Source organism: Eptatretus burgeri, chromosome 2, assembly GCF_056783735.1.
Source record: "Eptatretus burgeri isolate ZD-2024b chromosome 2, Ebu_testis_v1, whole genome shotgun sequence".
Classification (NCBI taxonomy): Eukaryota; Metazoa; Chordata; class Myxini; order Myxiniformes; family Myxinidae; genus Eptatretus; species Eptatretus burgeri.
Window position 1 is genome coordinate 22,154,897 of NC_140962.1, and position 25,707 is coordinate 22,180,603.

General features: G+C 45.1%; 1 long non-coding RNA gene across 1 annotated transcript; it reads right to left on the bottom strand.

The window, feature by feature from the left end:
- Positions 1-3,155: 3,155 nt before the first annotated feature.
- LOC147031579 (uncharacterized) lies at positions 3,156-21,659 on the bottom strand. The gene is made up of 2 exons (XR_015053587.1): positions 21,539-21,659; positions 3,156-9,716 (listed from the first exon to the last, which is right to left on the bottom strand). It is a non-coding gene; the product is annotated as an uncharacterized LOC147031579 (long non-coding RNA).
- Between the last annotated feature and the right edge of the window lie 4,048 nt (positions 21,660-25,707).

Sequence of the window (25,707 nt, forward strand, 5' to 3'; positions counted from 1 at the left end):
TGTTTGAGCCAGAGACTGCATGTGGGCAGCCTGGCTCCCTGCTAACTGCTTTTCTTTTGCAGAGTTCAGTGATCCTGGGCCATGGTTTAGTGTAAAATTTGTAAGTTAAGGTTAAGATGTACTGTAAATATGAGTGCGCCCCCGGCATGTCTGTCTAGCGCCGGCAATTTTATTTAAGTCGTCCGTGTGAGTGAGTTTGTTTAGGTAGTTACGCAGCCCTCAGGTTATTTATTTTGGGGACACGAATACCATGAATGTCGCACTCAGGGATCCGTAGGTAAAATGTACTCGGGGAAAACTACACATGATGGCACACGAAAATTTGACGACTCGGGACGAGTCTGTAAAAAGGGAAGGGGGTAGTGTTGTGGTTACCAAATTCGCAAACCACCATTCAGGTCCCTTAGGTGAGGTATCTCGGTAAGTGCATGTGTAGTTAGGCCCAAACCCGTTGTCTAGTGGGAATACATGTCATTTATGCGTGCTGCGACTCTTCAGGATAGCCGTTTTTCTTTTACTATCTTTATTTTGGACCAACCGCCATGATTACCACCACAACCACAACATCAACCACCAACCACAACGCCGCTTCACCACAACCGCCACGACCTTCACGTCACACCTCGCAACCGTAGCATCGCCACCGTTCTTGCCCCGCTGTGGGTACCGGTGTTGGACTCGTGCAGGGCGCACGTTGAACAGCGTGTACAAAATCACGGATTTTGTGCTTCAAAAACGGATCAAAAACGACACACGCCCACTTTTTGCCGTCCAATCGGTGAGCGAGGGGCGATTTGGCCCCGCCTCCAGAACGATCGATATATGCAAATTTGTGGATCAAAAAGCCTTCACGCCCACTTTTTCTCGGGCCAATGGGGAGCGAGGTGAAAGGTCAAAGGGAGGGGGTCAAAGGCGAAGCTACGGGGGGATAAAAGGACCGTGTTCGTCAGTCAGAGTGTGTGGAAGTCTGGAGCCCGAAGCCTGCAGTAGCTGGAGAAGCTGAAGAGAGTCGCGAAGGGGAGAGTCGATCGGAGAGTCCAACGAGGAGAGCCCAAAGAGGAGTCCAGAGTCGGAGAGTCCAGAGGCGGAGAGGCGGCAGCGGCGAAGGCAGACGAGGGGGTGCTCGCGACGGTGCCGGGAGCTGCACGCCCGAGGAAGGCCGGCAGCGCGACCTGGCCGAGGTGGAGACGCACACCAGGGATAATAAAGATCCTCTATACCCCGAGCATCAGCAACCCCCTCCTGTTTCCCCCCGCGCTGAGATAGTGCGACCAAGGGGGCCCCTTTCCCACCCCCTGCCAGACACTGTCCGCGAGGCCCGCGGAGTGAGGCGCCATCGCCGCTCCGCGTCTCATCACCAGACGGGTAGGCGCGACCCGGTCTCGGCCTCAGGCCCGCCTCATCCTTGAGGGTATTTCTTTTCCTTGGTTTTGGGTATGTGTTGTCGGCGCCGTCTGTGAAGTAGAATTGTATAAGTGTTGCCGTGTGCTCGGTAGTCGGTATTAGCTCTGCATTGTCTTCGCTTTTATATTTGCTTTTTGTGTAAATGGAATTGTGTTTTCTTTTTTTTTGTGTGCTTTTGGTGGAATTGAATATGTGTGCTTCCCGTGTGCCGCGAATAAATGTGCTTTATTATTGAACTGTTCTCCCGCTTCGCTTCGTCTTTTCTCCCATTGAATCCTCATCTTGCTTCACGTAAAGGGTTGGTAGTGGGCTGAATACGCCCGATAATTAATCGAACCGTCGGGGTCGACGATAACACCGCTCGGTTATTCTGATAGTACGGAACGGGTCGCTTAAGTGGCCCGTGTCCGAAGTCGACCTGCGGCGAGGTGCGATCGCCCGGTCTACCCTCCGCGTGGGTACTTAGGTAGGTCGAATTTGGCGAGCAACCCTATCCCACGCGGGGGCTGATTGGCTCGATCGCGGTGAGACCGAAAGGTCCACCCGTGACTGGTTCCCGGCGTTAGTCCGAGAGGGTCACGACTGGATTGTCCGTCCGGTGGGCGACGTGCCGCGATTCGAGTTACGTGGCCGTCAGCACGCCGGCGGGCGCGAAATCCGCAACAATATGTATATATATATATATATATATATATATATATATATATATATATATATATATATATATATATATATATATATGTTCAGATCCAGGTAAGGTCCACAGTGATTAAGGTCAAGCTTTGTTCATCACCGATCTTGGTAGAGAAGGGTTTATTACACATCAGACATATGCATATGGAGACAACATGCTTTGAACACAATAGTCCACCCAGCCTAATCCTCTGGTGAGCGGTCTTTCTTTACTGCCTTATATTCAATTTACTGCGACCTTTGAATGACTGTGTGTCAAAGAGGATTTATTACCATTCATTAATCTATTGCATTCTCCTGTCAGTACTGCTGATAAGAGAGCACAGAGAGTGCAGAAACAACACCCTTGATTCCCTTAAAGAATTTTAAAAGGTAGCCTCCTACATGTTGTTTGGGCCTTAACAGTTCTGGGCAGTAGTCCAACAGATTCCAGGTAGCTCAGCTGCCCGATTAGCAAGGCCATTTCAAACGGTCGACAAGGCCAGCTGTGTTGTAACAATGTCAAAACAAGTTCCTTGACAGTGCACAGATAAACTAATGGGAAGATTTATCCTTTCCCTCTTTCCAATTGAAACTCAAGAGTTTTAACCAAACACTAGTAGACATGTTTGGTTGCTGTTAGAGTACATACAATCCCCGACATTTCCCTCCTCTTGTTTCTTTGAAACATTTGCAAAAGAAACTACAAATGAAGAAAAGGAGCATCCGCAGGCCGGCAGGTCAGCAGATAGCAACCTCCAGTGGGTGGCCATCCTTAGGTTTAGCTCCAGATGGTCCAAGACGGTCGGGAGTTCCACCTGCGCCCCCTAGCCCAAAAGGGGGTTCCTACCCACTTTCCAACCGGTCCACTAACACCCCGAGTCTTCAACAAGGGAAATCGGAAAATATCGCAACATTTAAACATAGAATATAAGGAAGCCAAGCACTCCCAAAAGCTGTTCGTACAAGAATTGCTCATGGCTAAACAAGAATGAAGTTATACAGGAATATACGTTCCATTAAATATTTGATTACATATTGCCGCTTAATGGACTTCATGAACAACAAGTAAGGCAGTGTTAAAGTATATAAATGTAATGTTCTTTATGAACAAAGCAAAAGAATATTTGATAAACTACAAGCCAGAGTATAATGAAGGCACAACTTGCCAGCAATTACCAACAAGGCAAATCAAATGGTATTTCTACCTAGCCCTTCAATTGGTGCAAGCAACGAAAGACATTCGTCCAATGTGAGTTGAAGCAATTGTTCATCACTCGGAGGAAGCCAGAGTAATGGATCGGCGACTACTGCAAGGTTACAATATGTTTCATTGTTCGTGGGTTGGGGTGACATGGGTGGGGTACATAGTATTGGAATGGGGGGGGGGGGTAGGTGTAAGTGCAGGGAGGTTTGAGGAGGGCAGCAGTCCAGCAGTGTTCACCGGAGCCATCACCGTCTGTACTGGCTGGGTACTGGGCTTTGTTGTCCATCCTGAAAAACACTTTCCAATGGCCTTTTGGGCAATTACCTTGAAAACCATCAGTAATATAAAGGCTGCCACGATGATTATCAGGATTGTTATAAAAAATCTTAAAACACTTCCTCCCCAACCCCCAAACAATCCCTTTAACTAACTACTCATGTTATCATTACTGTAGTCTTTATTTGCTCGCCTCTTTTCTTATGTGACCCGCGAGGTCATTAATGTTTTCTGAATTATCTGGGATGTATGTACAACACTCTTTGCCAATTACAGCACATGTTCCCCCTTTCTCAGCTAGAATCATGTCTAAAGCTATTCTATTTTGCATTACAGTAGTCCTTAATGCGACCAGCTCCGCGCTAATTTTTTCAAACCCATCAGCGGTATCGTTTCCCATTATTTCCAATGTTGATGCCATGCTGATAAGTTCTCTTCCTGCCACCCAGGCCCCATATCGGGGAAAATTATCATTGCTGCATATGCCCCATCTGATATAGCTCTCTTACGTCGTGTCTGATCTATCTCAGAGAATGGGCCAGTGATCAAACGCATGTGCGGAATGACGTAAGCTAGATAACATGAACCGCCCCATTTGTTTGGCAGCCATGGGTAGGCTCTATACCCACACACAAAATATGTGCCATTAGATGCAACCTTCGGATATGTTCCATTCTCTCCCTTCCTGTTGGCTGGTAAGTCACTTATCTCTATTGATATATTACAAGTGGAGTTCCCTGCCTGAAATCTGGCATGAGGCTTTGTCCAAGTAAGGCAGATAAACCCCATACGCTTATATGTGATTCTGAAGTACGGAGGTCTTTTCTTTAAATTAAAAGGAGGGTACCACGCACCTGTAAAGTCTACACATGATGAGTTACCGGTTGTTTTAGTCAAATTAAAATTGTTGTACCAAGCAGCACCACAATAGTCTATTTCCTCAAATGGGATCACAGATAATGGCAAACCCGTTTGTGAGGAGTGCGGGAGATAAGCACACACCCAGCACTTAGTCTCATTACTCAATGTAGCATATTTGTGCGACAAAAGTAAGAATGTATTTATCCCATGTACTCCCAACTCGTGTAAATGTTCAGTGTGGTTCCCAATTGCTCTTTTCCCCCTCTGTTGGATGGGTTGGATTGTCCAGTTATCAATTTGCCCTTCCACTTCCCAGCTTCCCATCCAGAAGGCAATTATAGCGACTAGGATTTGCTGTAATGGGTTCATTCTTGCACAGCCTCCTCCTCTGCTGGGATGGCAAGTTTGCAGTGTGAAAAGTGTATCCAAGCAGGCTTACCTTCACACTTGAAAGTTCGTTGAGTAATCAGTAATACCTGGAAGAGTCTTCCCCAGGGCGCCCCTCCGCCAGAACACCTTGTTGGCTCCTCAGCTGGTGGGGGTCGAGTCAGGTTGTGGCCCCATATCGAGGTCCTCGGGGTCTTCCTCCCTGAGTTCGCTGTTAATTATTATGATGGCCTGGGTGAGGGGTGAGGCTTCACAGCATTTCTTTAGACAAATGGAAATGAGACGTTTGATCAGAAATACTCCAAAAATGATTCCCATGATGATTAGGATTGCTGCCCCTACCAGGCACAGTAACCAGTCTCCCCAGTCATGAAATATAGATCTCCACCCTGCGTAACCCTCCTTGCGTTCCACTCGATCACTCGTGAGAGCTTCAAGCCTTATAGGTGAAAACACCTATAAGTGAAATGTGTTCTTCTCCGGGAGGTTACTGTATTTTCACAAGATTTCACAACTGTACTCCAAAAGGGTTCTTTAGGGGCCCATGGAACTTGGGTAATTAGAGATGCGTGTTGACCCCATATGAATCCTATTTGTGCAAAGTGCCCCCGCTGGGTTTTGTCTTGCGTTTTGTTCTGCCAAGCCACTTCTGTCTTTTCTGCATTTTCTGACGTCCCCCCCTCCCAACAGGTTTTGTCATAGCATAAGACCATCTAATCGATTTTATTTCCTCGTTTCGTTCTATCAAATCGTAAGTTTCCTCGGCTTGGACGCAAGACAGTTCTATGAGCTGTTGTGGCTGGATGGTTGTCAGCCCTCTGGAAATGAGTGGTGCGGTCTTGCCAGGTTCCTTTGAAAATATCTTTACCTTATCTAGTTCTTGGTTGTATGTTTTCCCCAACCTTGCGTATTCACCCGCTTCCATTCTTTCTCCAGCCGCTCCCCTCCTATGTCGCTGTGGGGTTGGTACTGGTTCATTTCTGTGTCCCACTTTGCCACGGAGGTGTATACGGTTTCTTTGGCTTGAGTGTGTTAGTGTGTTGCCTAGTGATAGGTCCCCCCCACAAAGGAGTAGTGTGGGAGTTGCATGTTGTGTCGTCAAAGGTTCTGTCACTGTCTCCGTTACTACAAGGTTTACAGCATGCCACTGCACTGAACACTGCAGTCAACTGCAACATAATGACAAGTATTTGTGTAAAAGATTATTTTTAAATGATACCTCCGTACGAGGCTCCCACCATGACTAGAGCTTGCAGGACTGGAAGTTGCTCTGGGTGCGTGGTGAGTGGATGTGAAGGCCGAAGACCTTACTGTACACTACTGTAGATTTTGATCAGGCAAGCATACCTTCCATCCATCTCCTTGTCTGACGGCCTGTAAAGTGTTCTGGTGTTCGTTGCCCCATCTTGTGGTTCTGGGGCGCATCTCAATCTGTTCACCATTCTTCCTAACTCCCCTGCACTATGTCCGTTACTAACTGCCATTGAGATGTACGGTGTTAGTCCTTCTCTGTGCTTCATTAGTTCGCGCTCTCTGGCGGCTTGTTTCACCTCCACCGCCGCTCCTTCCTTCCCGATCCATCGGTTGGTTTTCATCAGAGTGCATTTGACGGTGTAATCTCTATGTGCTTTGGCCACGTATTCATAATCCTGCCCTGTTTCATCGTAGTCGACAGTGAGTGCAGTGCAAAGCCAATTCCATTCCTCTACATCCCTTTAATTCCGCTTATGCTTCCCAAATCCAATGAATTTATCCTGACAGATAGAGGCTCATATAAAGACAACAGACATGCTTTTCTGTCCGCTTCCAGACAAACAGCTCGACCCCGACAGGCAGAGAATCGAAACGCTCCCTCGTCAAGGCCCACGATGGCTGCGTGTTCAAACAGCACGAGCTCCGCCCGTAATTTTTCACAAAAACACCTCTATCCTGATAAGTGCGTAGCCTACCAAACGTCCTTGTCCTGGTTTTTGGATGTCTGACATGTAAACAAGGACAAATGTGTCCAAGAGCCACGTCCTAAAGGTTTTGTCTTCACCAGAAGAAGAATAAGAAGAAGAACAACACGGAGCTCTCTTAGAGCCGGCGTTCACTACGCGAGACGCGGCTAAAAGATAAACCCACATTCAATAAAATCCCTTCCTTGTTCAAAGCATTAAAATCTCCCTTTCCATCCATCCTAAATCCCTCGGTCCTGCGCCTCTTCCGCGTCTCTTTTTTTTTTTCCGGTCACGAAGCCCAAGCAACAACAACAACCAGAACAAACATATATATTACAGCCTTGTTTCAAAGCATTGTCGCTTCCATGTTCCGATAGCGCGTGCACTCGCCTCGAAACAAAAAATCGAGCGATGCTTTGAAACGTCAACGTTAATGTCCTTATTAATTAATTTTACCACAAAGCTATCTCTTTAAAATCTAGTTTGTCCACCATTTTCAAGATCAGCCGCCTCGAGAAATTCTCGTACATTGCTCGACACACAGGCACGTTCACAGCAGGGTGTTAATTGCACTTTCAAGTTTGACAAAGCGCGCTGGGCCCATGCGTGATTACGTCATCACGCACTCGCAGGAGCAATGCGTCTTATCAGCGCGTTGGTTTTTACGATCAAACTCACGTAACAAATATTTGACGACATCTCAAATACGTTCGTTTTAAATCGGAATTTTACAGAATCCTAAGAAGGGCGTCCCCAAACTTTGTAACATGTGCTAATCCATCTCGTAAACCCTCACGATAAGCTGTCCTTCGACGGGACGATTTCGTGCTTTCGTCTCGCCTGTTAAATCCGACGGCACGTCACGTGACTCGCAAAACCCCAGAAAATAACAGTTTCTTTTCCAGATTTACGAAAATCAAGTATAAAACATGCTTAATGACCCCAACAATGAAACCAGAATTGAAACTGACGTTAAAACGAACCCGTAACGTCGATCAGCCTTACGAAACATGCAAAGTGGAAACAGAACTGAATTTGAATTTGAAATCAAAATGATGCTCCGTGGAGACCATCCATTTATCACGTACAGTGTTCAAAGCCAAAACAGCATACAGAGTTTATCGGACCATGAGAAAACCCGAACGTTGGTCCATTTGACATCCCACAGCACGAGTACTGTAGGGAATTCTCACACATAATCCCCAAACTGTCTGCTGAAGTGGTTTTAATTATTCAATTCCCCATCGAGTTCACTCACAGACACACACACACACACACACACACACACACACACACACACACACACACACACACACACACACACACACACACACACACACTCTCTCTCTCTCTCAAAATGACATTTGCCCATCACTGAATTAACAACACGTGCAGAATCAGTCATCATCGTCCTTCCTCCGGATTTGGTGTGCACAATTCACCTCGTCCAAAGTCTTCACATTAACGATGACGACCAATCATTATCTCCATACAAACATACAAGTTGTTCCACACATACAAGTTCCAGGTTGGAACACTCAACTTACGTCTAACACAAAACTCAACCTTCCCCACCACATTGTATTCACAAATACATCCAAACAGGTAACTCTACAAACAGCCCTTCTCCTGGCTCATTAACTTTGTGTTTTTTCCCGTTGGTTCAAGATTCCCTCTGAATCGAATCGCTTACGTCCTGTCTCACTTTGTGACTCCGTTAGCCACGCTGCAAACGCTCTCCAGTGTTTTCCACTTTCACCGGTAACTTTAAGTGTTGTTCCTTTGGGTAACTCTATGTTCTTTGCAGAGTTATTCCCCATCTTATGTTCTTAACTTGTCACCAGCCTAAAGCTTTAGTCTTGTCTCCTTTTATCACGGGATCAAAATCCCCCTTTCTTGCATACCGCCTGATAGCTTTCTTTCCTCTCTTTAATGTGCAGGATCAAAGTCCCGCTCTACTCAATCGCCTTTAGCCTTCTCTCTTATGGACGGGCCTTTAACCCTCCCCTTTATGGTACAGGATTCCAACCTGTTCCCTCGTTTCTACAGGACTCGAACCTGTTTTTATTACCACAGAATACAGGACTCGAACCTGCTTCCCCTTATTTCGTGCTCCCATTTTCTCGACTTTTTGTTCCACTAATTTTCTAGCCACCTCATTTACCTGTAGGGCTTCCTCCTCCCACATATCATACGCTCGCATGTCTGGCTCAGGTTTTACTTTATCATTCATTCGATGTTCTAGCTGGCTTGATAGGTTATCTACGATTTCTGATCTTAGAGAACCCCATTTTGGGAATGGGTGTGGATCCCCTTTTGTCCACCTTTCCCACAATGCCAATTGAGTGCATGACTTAGGTCCATATTTTTCATACATTAATCCCGCAGCTGTATTCGGGGTGGGGCATCTTTATCCACTGTTGATTTTGACGTCTTATTTCCCATATTTCCTTATTTCACTGATCCTTCCTAGAGTTTTCTTGGGCCAGGTTAGTGTTCTCCGCCTGGGGTGTTTCTTCACACTCCCAATGCACACTTCCCGCTCCCTCACCCTCCCAACGGGGTTTTCACACCTTTCCCTCCCCTCAATCTCCCGTTCGGATCCTGGCCCTGGCGTATTCTTGGGTCTCCCCCACGGTCTCCCAAAGGAGTGTCCTGGGGTTCCCCTCAACCTTCCAATGGGCCCTTACCTTCCCGGGTACCCCTTTCCGATGTGCAAATAAACCTCCTTCTCCCCTGGTTCGTTTTGAAAGGGCAAGGACAGATCTCAGAGAGCAACGAGTATCCCCAGTGTGAGAAAGGAGGCAGCTTTCTTACCTTTTCCTTAAGCTGGCCGGCTCTTTCCTCCTTTGTCTCACCAGGGCTCTCGAGCTCCTCCTCGATCCGGCTTGCCCCCTGCCGACTACGCCAATTGTTGAGATCCAGGTGAGGTCCACAGTGATTAAGGTCAAGCTTTGTTCATCACCGATCTTGGGAGAGAAGGGTTTATTACACATCAGACATATGCATATGGAGACAACATGCTTTGAACACAATAGTCCACCCAGCCTAATCCTCTGGTGAGCGGTCTTTCGGTACTGCCTTATATTCAATTTACTGCGACCTTTGAATAACTGTGTGTCAAAGAGGATTTATTACCATTCATTAATCTATTGCATTCTCCTGTCAGTACTGCTGATAAGAGAGCACAGAGAGTGCAGAAACAACACCCTTGATTCCCTTAAAGAATTTTAAAAGGTAGCCTCCTACATGTTGTTTGGGCCTTAACAGTTCTGGGCAGTAGACCAACAGATTCCAGGTAGCTCAGCTGCCCGATTAGCAAGGCCATTTCAAACGGTCGACAAAGCCAGCTGTGTTGTAACAATGTCAAAACAAGTTCCTTGACAGTGCACAGATAAACTAATGGGAAGATTTATCCTTTCCTTCTTTCCAATTGAAACTCAAGAGTTTTAACCAAACACTAGTAGACATGTTTGGTTGCTGTTAGAGTACATACAATCCCCGACATATATATATATATATATATATATATATATATATATATATATATATATATATATATATATATATATATATATATATATATATATATATATATATATATATATATATATCCTTAAATAAAACAGCCGTGTATTCCAAAGACACAGAAGTGTTGTTTTTCTCTCCAGGTCATACAGAATTCACAGTTCCAATTAAAATAATTTTTTATAAAGAAGGGCATATCGTTTGTATGAGAATAGAACAATGGGGGTATGATATGAATGATTTAGGGTAAAATTGGTCATTTAAAATTGACCGAGAAGACCTGGAACAATTAAATCAGTCTTGTAAGGAAGAATATTATCCACTTGGTATTGAGAATGAGTTTTGTGGAAGCACGATTTGTAAACAACAAATAAAAGAATTTAATAAGGGAAAATATAATAATGGTTTTGCCCAAGTTTATATTGTTGAAGATTCTCGCCCGTTTGGCGTGCGCATGACCTCTTCAACCCAATCCAGGCCGCGTGTCCACTGAACGAGCAATCCAGTCGTAGCTTCCGGATCAACGCCGAAACCCAGTTACGGGTGTTGTTAACCACACCATAGATCAGCCAACTCTTCTGTCCACGCGCTACAGGGTCAATCGCCGAATGGTCGATATACCTAATTATTCGCGCAGACAGAAATGCCAGGGATCTACACCTCAACGGAGCCTACACGAAAACGAGCCGCTTAAGCAGCTCGTTCCGTTTGCGATTGCCGAGCGGTTATATATCGCCAAGCCCCGTCAGACCCAATTATCTTATCGGTGTTAAAAACCAGCTAATATTCCGAACGCTCCATGGCAGTCAATGTGAGGAAGGGACACAACGAGCAGGTGACATTTAACAATGGGGAACATTTATTTTAATACAGGCAATGCAATGAATGGGGGGATGGGGAAAAAGACACGAGCAAAAACCTTCAGCCGAGTTCTACTATCAAATGTAAAGCAAATACAACACAGGCACCTAACAGTTTCCTACTTATTAGACATGCCCACAAACACTCGTACGCACACACGCACACCCAATAAATGGTGGCTGATGCCTTTAATAAGGACTTCAATTCAGAGGACAGATGAGTTGAAACTCAGAACCTATCTCGAACCTCTCCACCTCGTGTGGTCTTCAAGCTGCTCGGTCCAGCGAGAGTGAGCTGGATCCAATCGCCGTGAGCCGCGATCCTTCCCGAGCTCCAGCGAATCCTTTCGCACTTCCGAACACGTGCTGGCGAGACGAGGTGCCGATCCTTCCCGTCGATGCGTCACTTCCTCGAAGAACCACCTCCAAGATGAGGCCCAGGAGTCGCACCAATCCGGGAGCCAAGCGGAGAACAAAGAGCTCTGAGCCGAGCAACCAGCTCAACTCTCTCCCGATGAACAAAGCCTCTCACAACCCGAACCTAGAACAAGAAGCAACCATCAGCAGCTCGAACCGAGCAACCAGCTCAACTCTCTCCCGATGAACAAAGCACCCGACTCTCTTCGACGAACCAAGTCAGAGCCCAAAAAGCCTTCACCTCAACCCAAGCCACGCAGAAGCAAGAAGCTTCCTGAACCAGCCAAGCCAAGCCAAGCAGAACCCGAAGGCCTGCTGAAAAGCCTTCAAAAAGCCTCCAAAAAGCCTCGACCCTAACCCGAGCCAAGCGGAAGCCGAAGCAAACTGAACCCAGCCAGAACAAAGCAGAGGATCTCTTCTTTATTCTTATCGGCCCCCTCTCCCGCTCCCGGCGTGAATAATGCCCTCGGGTGGGAGGGAGTTGTTTACGTCCCCTGATTCAGGATGGGAGTGCTCTTCTTCCTCTTCGCAGAAGAGGGGGAGGGGCGTCTTCCTTTGTGTTGTGATCGCTCCCTAACTATTAAATTAAATCACACCGCATTTAATAGATTTCTGCCCATTAAACAATGGAAGGTGAACTATCGAGGGAACATGCACTTATCGGCATAACTGAGCTAAAGGAACCTGTATGTTGAGTGCGATCGAATTCCAAATTCGTAACAATATCATGAAAACAGAAGAAACAGGATTATATCTAATAAGTAAGGAAGTACAAAATGATTTCACTATGGGAAGATGGGGAGGTGTTTCGTGTCATAATATTATTCTGTCATATATTTCTAATACATAAATGACAGCAAGAAGGCTTCAAGAAAATTATCATTTCTGTGTCCAAGCATACCTTCAAGAAAAGGTTATTCGGTATTTTAATAAATATGTTCTACAACATAAGAATGAGGTATTTTCAATAAAAGATTGGCTTTATACTGATGTTGATAAACCAACAACTTTGGATTGAATTAAAATGTTAAATAATGAAAAAATTATAAAGTTAAGAAAACGTAAGGCTCTTTTGGAAATTCAAAATAAATTTTATTGGTTTCCTGTTGTAAAAAAAAATTATTTTGGATACAGGAATAACAAGAAATCCTGATGAATATATGTATGATATTCTATGAGGTGTAAGTGATTCAAGGATAGTCAGGGATGAGGAAAGGAGTTGAAGAAACTGAGACAGAAGAAGAGAGAGAAGAGGAGGAAAAGGAGAAGAGACAGGAGGAGAGGGAGAAGAGAGAAGGAGGAGAGGGAGAAGAGGGAGGAGGAGAGAGAGAAGAGAGAGAAGGAGGAAAGGGAGAAGAGAGAAGGAGGAAAGAGAGAAGAGAGGAAAGAGAGAGAATAAATAAATATAAAAACATGGAAACCAGTGAGATTAAAAAATGAATGGGGGTATTGCAGAAAATAAATAAATCTCAACGCACCCAGGAGGAAAACAAAGAATTGACAAGTCTATCAGAAATATTTTCGACAAGACTATTAACATCGTTTTCAGGGAGAAGATATAAACGAGAAAGTGGAGATAAAGATTATATTGTTACGGTTGTGGAAATTCACAGAACACCATTCAGGTTCCCCGAAGATCAGTTATGTCGATAAGTGTGTGTCCAGATAGATTTCCCCACCGATGTCTAAAGGGCTTTATTCGTGAGCCGGGCTATGCCTCTTTGAGGTAGTGTTATTCTGTTCTCTCGTTATTTTAAACAACATCTCCTCACCACCTTAACCAACAACCGCCAACATCTCCTCACCACCTTCGCGACAACTGCCAACATCCCCTCACAACATCAACAAACAAACAACATCTCCTCACCACCTTAACCAACAACATCTCCTCACCACCTTCTCAACAACCGCCAACATCTCCTCACCACCTTAACCAACAACCGCCAACATCTCTTCACCACCTTCGCGACAACCGCCAACATCCCCTCACAACATCAACAAACAAACAAACATCTCCTCACCTTCATCTCGACGGCGCTGCCATCTTTCCGCCAGAAACGGATCCACGAACGAGCGGCACCTCTGCCGGCAAACGCGACGGTTGCCTCGTTGGGGCGAGGGCTGGTGATTTCCACCACGTCTGCTTTCCAGGGCAGAATCGGATCAAAATGACAGAAGGGGTGGAGCCCGGGGGGGGGGGGTGAAAGGTCGGAGGTGGAAGTCCAAACACCCACCCACGAACCCCATAAAAGGGCATGCTGGAAGCCAAGCCAGAGTTGAGTTGAGGAGAGGAGCATCGAGCGCAGCGGAGCTTGGAGTCCGGCAGAAGTTCGAGTCCAGTGCAGGGCTGTTGCTCGTCGGAGCGCAGCAGAGCTTGGAGTCTGGGAGAGGTTCGAGTCCGGTGCAGGGCTGTTGCTCGTCGGATCGCAGCGGAGCTTGGAGTCCGGGAGAGGTTCGAGTCCAGTGCAGGGCTGTTGGTCGGTGGAGGCAGCCGGCGAGAAGTCGCGAACCAGCGGCATAACGGTCCGGGGTGATCGGGCCCCGGGCGGTCCGAGCGACGCGGAGGAGTGAGCAGGCTCTTAAGAGAGCATCAACTCCTAAAGAGCAAAGCCCGTTCGCTCCTCTGAGGCGTCGTCGGCCAGGCCAAATTTACTCGGCCGCACGGCTAGGCCTGCACCAAGGGAGCCGCCAAGCCAGCTGCTGTGTTGACGACGAAACTTCGAGGGTCGCCCAGCGAGTCACCATGAGGGTGGCAGGTAATTTGCGCAGTCTCGCGGAGCTCCTGCGGTCTTCACGGCTCCGCGGAACATTAAAGGCCTACGCGTCCTGTTCTACCCTTTCCTTTCCTGGGATTTTCTTTGCATGGAAGTTGTGGCGCCTTGTCCTTAAGTAGACAATTGTTATAAGTGTACATAATAAATACACAACGGCTGTTGGGTCTTTTTGCTCGTGTCTTGTCCCTTACCCCCATTGCTTCATTGATTGAATACGTGTGTGAATAAATGTCCTTGTTTGAATATTCACCTGCTCGTTGCGTCCCTTTCTCCATTGAATTGCCGTAATTGCGTTCGGAATAATAGCTGGCTTTTAATAGCCGATAAGATAATCAAGTCCGACGGGGCTTGGCGATAATAAACCGCTCGGCAATCGCAAACGGCGCGAGCTGCGTAAAGCGGCTCATGTCCGTACGGGTCCCGTCGAGGTGTAAATCCCCGGCATTTCTGTCTGCGCGAATACTTAGGTAAATCGACAATTCGGCAATTGGACCCTGTCGCGTGTGGACAGAAGAGTTGGCTGATTTACGGTGTGGTTAAAAACACACCCATAGCTGGATTTCGGCGTTGATCCGGAAAGCTACGACTGGATTGCCCGTCCGGTGGGCGCGCGTGGCGGCGATTAGTTTAAAGCGGTCGCCCGAACACCGAACGGGTGGAAACCATAACAATATTATTGATGATGTTGGTGTGATTGACTTAAATTAAAGTTTTTCATTTTTTTCTTAAATAAATGGAGGAGAGAGTAAAGACGTTTCTAAGGATTCTTTATGTTTTAAAAATTAAGATTCAAATGTGCATGTTGGAAACTAAAAAGGTTTTTGCACTCTGCAGGAATTTTTCTCATAAATAAATGAGTTATTGTCTCAAATGTAAAAAGAAAACATACTAAAAAATCTCATATTTTAAAAGTAAAAATAACAGGGTTATTCAAAAAGGTATATGTTCGGTGTGTGGTTCAAAAAAAAAAAATCAATTTATCGCCAAACACAAACTCGGAGGAGAAATACAAAAGTTTTTATCAGGAAGTAAATTTACAACTACTGGAATATCAGGGGAATTACATCTACCAGGGTATTCTTTCTGTTGTCTGGGCACAAACTTGGATAAAAGATTAGATGAGGCAAACAATCCTAATCCATGGAGTAAACCCATCAATAGGGTAGATGAAGTGTGCATGAGACATGATATTGATTATGGGCATTCCACAACTTTGCAAGAAAAGCATGAAGCCGATAGAGAAATGTTGTATAATTTGTCTCTGATACAAAATCCAACCTTGAGAGAAAAAGTTGATTGGTTCATCGTGAAGAAGATGATCAGTACTAAATTGAAACTTGGGCTTGGAAATTCCAAAAACTTATCGGCTCTAATGATGTCATTTAGACTGAAGAACAATTAGCTGATGAATTACATTAACCAATATTCACAAAGTTTCAGAGAAGGAAGGTTTATTCCAAGGAAGTTGATTATATCTGGTCCACTGATTTGATTGAACTCAATAATGATAAGGGGTACAAGTATGCTTTAACCGTTATCGATTTGAGGAGTAGATATGCGTGGGTTGTCCCTTTAAAAAACAAAACAGGAAATACTCTTATGTTAGCCTTTCGACAGATATTTAATAAAAGTAAGAGAAAACCTAAAAAATTGTGGACTGATGAGGGTCGAGAGTTTAAGAACAAGACATTTATGAATTTTCTAAAAAATAACAGTATTACATTACACAGTTCCTTTAATGAAGGAAGAGCCGTTGTTATTGAACGCTTTAATCGTACCTTAAAAGAGAGACTATATAAAAAATTCACACAACTCGGTTCACAACAATGGTCATCTTTTATTCAGGATATTGTGGATAAGTATAATGACACAATTCACACGTCAACGAATATGAAACCATCAGAAACATTTACAAAAATTAAAATATGAAAAAGAGATTAATGTCAAAAAGCCTAAGTTCAAAGTTGGTAATATAGTCAGAATATATAGATGGAAATCTCATTTTGAAAAGGGTTATACAAAGCGGTGGACGAATGAACTTTTTTAAATTGTTGATGTGATCGATACAGTTCCTTGGACTTATAAGGTATATGATTTAGAAGGGGAACAGATTTTACATTCATTTTATTCACAGGAATTACAAAAGACAGATAAATTGAATTTTTTTTGACTCCGCCAACACAAGCTCCACCCACACAAACCCCACCCCACACAAGCTTCACCCACACAAACCACACACACACAAACCCCACACAAGCTCCACCCACACAAACCCCACCCACATAAACCCCACACACAAACCCCACACACACAAACCCCGCCCCACACAAACTCCACACACAAATCCCACCCCACACAAGCTCCACCCACATTCATCATATTCACATAATTAGTGATTGGTTAATTAGTTTATTTAATTTAAAAAATTCTCCACCCATCCACACAAGCTCCACCTGCACATCCACCCACCCATCCATCTATCCACACAAACCTTATCCACAGAAGCCTCATCCACATAAACCCCGCCCACACAAACCCCACCCACAGAAACCCTGCCCACACAAGCCCCACCCACATAATCCCCGCCCACACAAGCCCCGCCCACACAAGCCCCACCCCCTCATCCTGCCTGTGCACCCCCCCACCTTTGACCCACCACCCCCCACCCCTCACTCTTCCCCACACACACACAGGGAGGGAAGGGGTGGGGCTGGGGTGATGGGTCATTGGGGGAGCGCACCTACCCCCCCCCTCCCACCCTTCTTAAATCTTGATTCTTTTCTTGTAGTTAAGAATCAGATAATTACAAGAAAAACAAGTATAATTAATCAACATTGAAAATATTCAATATTCAGTTGTAAAAATAGATGATACTAGCCGAAACCCCGTCACAGATGGGGCACAAAATTGGTCCTTCAGTATTAATTTTGATTATCTGTCGAATGGCGTTGGGCCCGTCTCGATCGGATGAAATTGAGAAATTGAAGTTACCCTGTGACCTTCACCTTTGACCTTGAACTTGACCCCCCCATGTCCGTTTTCATGTCCCAAGAATCACTCATGCCAAGTTTCATCTCATTCCATCCAACGGTTCGGCCGCCTATAAAGGACGAACAAACACACACACATACATACATACAAACATATTCCATTTTTTTAGTATAGTAGATTTCCAAGCAGTCTGCTTCAGGTGTCTTGAGTGTCAGGTCAGATTCCTGCAGACGATTAACTTGTGTGCTTGGTTCATCCAGACAGGTGTTTAAACTGAAAAATAAAAAAATAATAATGTGTTAAAACTCAGGAGAGATATAGGGACACGCAGAGACATATTGACAGGCAGACAGATTGAGAAATGGACAAAGATATATATATATATATATATATATATATATATATATATATATATATATATATATATATATATATATATATATATATATATATATATATATATATATATATAGACAGAGACAGCAGACATGCACGTGTGTATTTCTCACCTTGACGTCGGGCCTTTTAAGATTAGAGGAGGTGTCAACAATACTTCCCAGTCGGTAATGATTTCTTTCATTTGAACATGAAAGGAATAAATCTCTTGAATAACATCCTTCATCTGTACCTATACGTCGTGTTATTCAGATATTTCATTTTCCACATTAGTGATCAACGACGTTGTTATTGGGGACAATCTGTTGAAATTGATATACATATGTACATTGATATACAAGAATAGTTATAAAAAAGTGAAATGTATTGAGGGTAAAATAAAAAATTATCGCTTTTTTGTCCAAAAATGTCAATTTTTTTGTCCCGAAAAAAGAATATTTACCTGATACTGATTTTGGCTCCTCGAAAAATAAATAAAAGAAACGTTGACGACCAAGATGAAATCAAGTCTCTGGCAATACAATATAATTATGTAAATCATTGAAACATGACAAAATTCACAATTCCACTCGGGGCAATCACATCTGCGTGACGAAGGTTTCGAAATGAAAATGAAAATTCACATTAAACTCAGAAACTACATCCATTATAAACTTACTATACATGTTGAGAAAAATCAAGCGTATTAAAGTTAGAACTCGACAATGTCGTCATCATCCTCATCATTGTCACATGGAGTGTTTGTGCAGCCAGAGCCCCTGCAGTTTCCACAAGCTGGAGTGCACTCAATGTTGTGCTTCTTGCATGTGCATCTCATGGTGCTACATTCAGCCTGGCAGTTGCACCTAATGACACGTAACATCTTTTCAGGAGCTGGAGCTATTGATCTCTGAAGTGGCACAAAACCCTCGTCACACTTCTGCCAACCCCAGTCTGTGGAAGAAGTATGCAAGTCTGACGTCTTGAAACGAATCAAAGACCATCTTCAGAAGCATGCCGAGTCTGCAAAGATATCTTCCAGAACTTCACCGCTCTGGGTTCAGTATCTGGACATGCTAGACATTCTACGCAAATACATCCGGGCAGAGCGCACTGGGAACTGGGCACTACATCTACAGGCCATCCAGGAAATGCTGCCTTACCTGGCAGCCTCGGGCCACAACCTGTATGCCAAATCTGCGAGGTTGTATCTGCAGCAGATGTCAAACCTCAAAACTCAACATCCCAATGTCCAACAACGTTTTGATGAGGGGTTCCATGTGGTTCGATCAAGTGATCGCCTATGGGCAGGTCTTTCATCTGACCTGATCATCGAACAAGTTCTGATGAGAAGTTTGAAGACCAGCGGTGGGCTCACACGAGGGCGAGGAATGACAGAGCAACAACAGCTGGTATGGCTACTATCAATGCCTGCCTATGCAGAAATAAACCAGGCAATGCAGGAGCTCACAGGTGTGAACTACAACACTGGAGAGCAGAAGAAGGACATGACCTAGGCAAGACAATGTCGTGACTGGAAGGACACACTATCAGCTCTTCAGTATTTACAGGAACGGATTCCGTTCAGTAGTGATCCACATCTGAGGAACATTGCCACTGGAGTTCATGCACACCCCACCATCAACGTCGATACAGCACATGCTGAAGGAGCCAAAATATTGAAATCTATGGATGGGAAAACACCTGCTGAGTACACATTTAAGAGGAAAGACCAAGTTGTCACCCTCGGCATGAAGTCATCTGTCAAGATTGATCGAGAGCAAGTCCAGGTTGACCCACAACTCCTCTTCCAGAGACTGATCACTGTTGCACAGACAGCAGAAGAACTGGAGTCGGCCTTCAAACATGAACTGTACAGCTATCCACCAGCCCTCTTTGATTCCTCTCTTCAGCTCCGAGAAGCACACAAGCCAGTCTTTGCTGATGCCATCTGGGATCTTCTTGGATCCGATGTCCCAGAGGGGGGCAACAGTATGTTTTGGATGGCAGGGCACTTGTTCAACTCATTCCATGGTCTCGTGGATCTACCTACAGAGACATATGCCACCAGTACAATGATTACGTAACGAAGAAGTACGGAGATGCCATAGTCGTGTTTGATGGTTATGAGAGTACCGACACGAAGGACATGACACACCAGAGACGGTCTAAAGGGAATGCTGGTACTACTGTGACATTTACAGCTGACATCTGTCTCACAATGAAGAAGGAACAGTTTCTTGCCAATAGGCAGAATAAACAGCGATTCATTTCTATGTTGAGTGAAGAGCTTCAGAAGAAGAACTGTGAGACACACCATGCCTCAGGGGATGATGATCTCCTGATTGTACTGAAGGCCGTGCAGTCTGTTACTGTCACCAACACTATGTTAGTTGGTGATGACACAGACCTCCTCGTCCTCCTATGCTACCATGCAAGCTTAGAATCCCATGACCGCTTCTTTTGTCCCGAGCCAAAGAAGAACACGAAGAAGCCTCGCATCTGGAACATCAAGGCTACGAGGAAAATGATTGGGACAGACATATGCAAGCGCATACTGTTTCTACATGCAGTTCTTGGGTGTGACACGACATCTCGTATTCATGGGATTGAAAAGGGAGCTTCCCTCAAAAAGTTAAAAGCAAACAACACATTCCGTGAGCAGGCCAAGGTTTTTGATACATACCCAGCTTCCGTATGTGACGTGGCAGATGCAGGAGAAAAAACATTGGTGATAATCTACAACGGAAAGTCAACTGACTCCCTGGACACCCTCCGGTATCAGCAGTACTGGGACAAGGTGGCTTCGAGCTCCTCTCACGTGCAACCACAGACGTTACCACCATCAGAAGCAGCAAAGTATCACAGCCTGCACATGTATCTGCAAGTCCAAGAATGGAAGGGATGTGCAGATGAACTTCTTCCGACAGACTGGGGTTGGCAGAAGTGTGACGAGGGTTTTGTGCCACTTCAGACATCAATAGCTCCAGCTCCTGAAAAGATGTTACGTGCCATTAGGTGCAACTGCCAGGCTGAATGTCGTACCATGAGATGCACATCTAAGAAGCACAACATTGAGTGCACTCCAGCTTGTGGAAAATGCAGGGGCTCTGGCTGCACAAACACTCCATGTGTCAATGATGAGGATGATGACGACATTGTCGAGTTCTAACTTTAATACGCTTCATTTTTCTCAACATGTATAGTAAGTTTATAATGGATGTAGTTTCTGAGTTTAATGCGAATTTTCATTTTAATTTCGAAACCTTCGTCAGGCAGATGTGATTGCCCCGAGTGGAATTGTGAATTTTGTCATGTTTCAATGATTTACATAATTATATTGTATTGCCATAGACTTGATTTCATCTTGTGCCTTCAACATTTCTTATTTTTTTTTGGTCCAGGAGCCAAAATCATTATCAGGTAAAGAAAAAAAAATTCGGGACAAAAAATTGACATTTTTGGACAAAAAAACCTCGAATTTTTTTTATTTTACCCTCAATACATTTCACTTTTTAATAATTATTCTTGTATATCAATATACTGACCATAACTAGAAACAATTAGAATGCAGAAAAACATATATTTACACATTAAAATATCAATCTTTACAATTTTCTCATTTTCCCCGAAGCCGGGTGGCGGCCATATTGGATTTCCATGATTTCAGGACTTTCCCCCCGGAGGATCCCTTAGGACTTTTTTGTCACTGAGGACATATCCAGGAATCAAAATCTGTTGAGTTTGCTTTTGTTGCAATTTGTGGGAGGTCATCCGACATTTTGACTGTACTAATAATCAGTTGCTTCACTGCGATTCTCAGAGCAACAACACAAACAAACTTACCGATATAGTGATGGACTCTCATCTTCCTCAGATGAAGGACAAGGACAAGATGAGACAAATTATCAAGCCGTTAGACAGAAGAGAAATGCCTGGCTTATAAACCATGTTGGAGGAAGTCAGTTGGATCTTTGCCTTGAGTTTCCTCATTGTTCTCTTTCCTGTTTTTAAACAGCTCAGTAATTCTGGAAAATTTTCCAAGCCTCCTGTTTTCAGCTTCACTCAGCTTACAGGATGTGTGTAAAGTATCAGACTCTCGATATAATTTTAATGTACATGAGTAAAACCAAAATATAAATTTAATTACAAATAAGTTGGAGGATGTAAAAAAAATTCATTGGATCACTCTTTGAGTGGAGTAAGTAATGGGGGCAGAGATCGATCTCTTCTTTTGACCCCATGGACTGAGAGTCAGAGAGTCAGAGGGGGGAGAGAAAGTCATTCTCCTGTTTTAACTGAATGAGCCTTGAGATAGAGAGTTCTCCCAATTAATTTTTATGGGGGGAATCAGTCTCCTGTTTTGGGAGAAAATAATTCTCCTGTTTCAAGTTTTTTTAAGGGGTTTTCAAAAAGGTTAGCCTATACATTTGTATGAGGTTTTTTGGGCCCTGAGACATTCTCAAATTAACATGAGCTTGTGTGGTAGAAAACCATTCTCCTGTTTCAGGTTTTTTGAGGGGTTTTCAAAAAGGTTAGCCGATACATTTGTATGGGAGGAATTAGACTCCAGTTGAGGGGTTTTCGGGGATCAATTCAAAGAGTTTTCCCCCTTCACCTCATTCATTTGCATGGTTGCCTTAGAAACCCCATATATCCTCTTCTCACGTTATCTCTTGCTTGATCGTTTTGCCGGGGCTCGTGAAAATGTGTGCTCCGCACTGGTCTAGAAGAACATCTGTCGCACACCAACCCCGAGTGCAGATGTAGCGACAGGCAAACACCGAGGTGCAGTGAAGAGAGGGTGGAGCAGAGGCGGAGAAGTGGGCGTGGAAACAGGCAAAGTCAGTGTGAAGCAGGCAGGCGAGAGGGAGGAGAGAGAAGGCAGATGGCTTCATGATCCGCCTTTTACTCACCCCAGGCGAAGGGTGGGGTGACGACCCGAAGCGACACACCCTTCTCCGAATCCTGCCCTTCCAATGCATCCTGGCCCTGCCCTGCCAAGCTCCTGGGGCTGGAAGCGGCCTCATTCGCACATCCGGAGTGCCACGGCCCGGAGCCCTGCACCGAACTCCCGGGTCGTGTTCTGGTGACATATGATCATATGTGTCGTTTCTGAGAAGAAGTTGCAAGTATTTGTGGATGGACAGCCGGACTGATGACGTGCCATCCCATAAGCTCCCCGGAATGACTTCACAGAGGAGCTAAAAACCATCCCTGGGAATATTATTACAAAGGAACTACAGTTGTAAGCTGTCTGGTGCTCAGCGATGATCCTGAAGAGAGTCTACGACGGGAATGGGCGACAGGGTGGATCACATTACTCGGTTACGGTCGTTTCTTTGGTTGTTTTTCCCTGCATTCAACAGCTCAGTTCATATTGGTGGCATCTCTGGGTGCCCATGGTAGCGTTTGAGACAGGTCACTTTAGATTGTTGGCCTTGACACATATAATGGTGCCAGATGAGTAACACGAAGGATTTGACATATTCATCGTTTCTACATTACCTCCATCAACAGATTAAGAACATCGCAAGATAAAAGTCGGAAATGCTGAGTTGAACAAACGTCCTAAACTCATGGACTTAGTCGGGTTGGGTAAATAGTGAAGTTTTTTTGGTTAAGTGTCTTCACATAGCATTTTCTATGGCCATTTTCGATGCTGAATTTTCGATTCCCGCCTTTGGAATAAACTCCCTCACTCTATTCTTTCCCATTCTTCCCTCCAGGCTTTCAAAACAGCTGTTCACCAGCACCTCTTATCATCCCCCATCCAAATCCTCGATCTTTTCTACCCCCGATAATCCACCCAAGCCCAATTTCTTCAAATTCCCTGCTTTCCTTCCTGAAAGTCCCTGTAATGTCCATCTTCTATTCCCCATGTTCCCCGTCCCATCCCTCTCCCTTCCACAGATCTCCTAATGTGTCTGTTCCCCACTGTTTTGTCCCTCCCACTCCCGCCCCTCTTGTCTCATGCCCCCTTGCTGTGCGTTGTGTGTTTGCTCTCACACGAGCCTTGACAAGTTATACAAAAAAAGAAAAAAAAAAATCTGAAAACGTTGGAATTTTTCGACCTCCGATGACTTTTGACCCCTGGAACTTTAATTTATTCAAGATGGCGACAAAAAAATGATATTTTTATGAATTTCTGACCAACTGCGATAAAATATGGCTTGTAATATTTCGATTTATAAGTTTTTCCGATCAGGAAATACGAAAATGACACTTGTGCAACGATTTGATGATTTTTAAATTTTTTTTGAAAACAGCACAATATTGTTACGTTTGAGGGGGGGGGGGTATGCATTCAAAGGGTAATTAGGATGTTTAATTAGGTATGCCATGCTGTTCGAGTGTACCAGGATCTCGATGTAATAAGTAGCAATTCAGTGGTGATGTTGTCTAGTAAATGTCCATTTCTTCAAGGGGGAAATGATAATTGTCACGTCATTAGACAGGGACACGGGATAGGGTAAGTGTGTCTGCGTAAGCCCTTTTAGTATTCCCTGGAGGCTTGCCATGACGTCACAGGACAGCGCTGCAGATGGCTCCGCCCCGTGATCACGATTGGCGGAAGGCGACGGCGGAGGGCCAATAAACGGCTCGATTGGAAGTGACGAGGACTCGAGGATAAAAAGGCTCTGTTCGGGGAAAAGGCGAGGAGGAAGAAGATCGGGACAGAAAAACCGTTCTGGTGGAGGCTGTTGTGCTGGGAGCGTGCTGTTTGTTGGGCTGATTCAGTCCTGGATTTGATCGTGTCTCGTGGCCTTGCTGTGCCTCATGCCTCACCTTGGTTGGCTCTGGGGTTCTGCTGGCTCGGAGTACGGGGTCGAACGGCGGGCGGACCTGCCTCCCTCTCCTGCTCGCAACTTGGCGCCAGAACTGGTTCCCTGGCAGCTGTGAGCGGACTTGGAGGACCAGGAGGTTGACAGCACCACGGTGTCTCCTGCCCCTGACGAGCGCAACGCCAGCTCGTCCGACGCCAATCCAGGCACTGTTGCGTCCACACCACGGGCCAGCCTGACCACCAGGACCAGCTACGTTTTGTGTGTGTGTGTGTGTGTGTGTGTGTGTGTGTGTGTGTGTGTGTGTGTGTGTGTGTGTGTGTGTGTGTGTGTGTGTGTGTGTGTGTGTACCTGGCGCCTTGGAGGGTTTGAGATTGGTATATCCATTGGAATTGTTTGTGTTTTCCCCACACCCAAATCCACACCACCATCCCGTCAAATCGCCCTGGATCCCTCCTCTTGCCGAGTCTTATTATTTCTGGTTGGAGAAATAAACATCATTAACTCAGTGAAAAGCGACTCGTGCCACCTTCCTCGTCCCGTTTGCGGTAGAGCGATTAGAACTGCCATCTTTGGGTTATAGAAATTAACCGCCTCCATCGTTTCGGCTCATTCTACGTTAGCGGGACTGTACAAGTCCCGTGAACGTCACATTGGTTTCAGAAGTGGGATATTCGAACCCCTCTTAATTATATTTGGTATCGGGAGAATATACCAGGACTAAAATCTCGCCACGAATTGGAATATCAAATTACTGCAAAAAAGCGCGCGAATGCGGGAAAATTTTGGCGGGATTTTTCAAATTAAAATTAATTGGTGACAAACGGGACTTCTGCACCATGGCGGATGTGCAGATGTTTGAGGAGGAAGGCCAAGTGTCTGGCAGCGAGTCGGGGGAAGAAGGGAGAGACGGGGGTAGGGTTGGAACCTCCCCATTCCGAGCGTGGACCATACTTCATCGCCCGTAACGGAGCCGGCAGCGCCCGAAACCGGCACGATGACGATCTGGACAATGTTGGAATGTTTAATGAGTGCAATTACAGCACAGGGGGCAAAAATGACGGCACAGGGGGCACAAATGGCAGAAATGACGGCACAAATGGAAAATCAATTTGTGATACAGAGGGCAGACATGACGGCACAGAGGGCAGAAATGACGGCACAGGGGGCAGAAATGACAGATCAATTGGGGGTAATGGGGCAACAGTTGGGTGCACGGATTGATTTAAT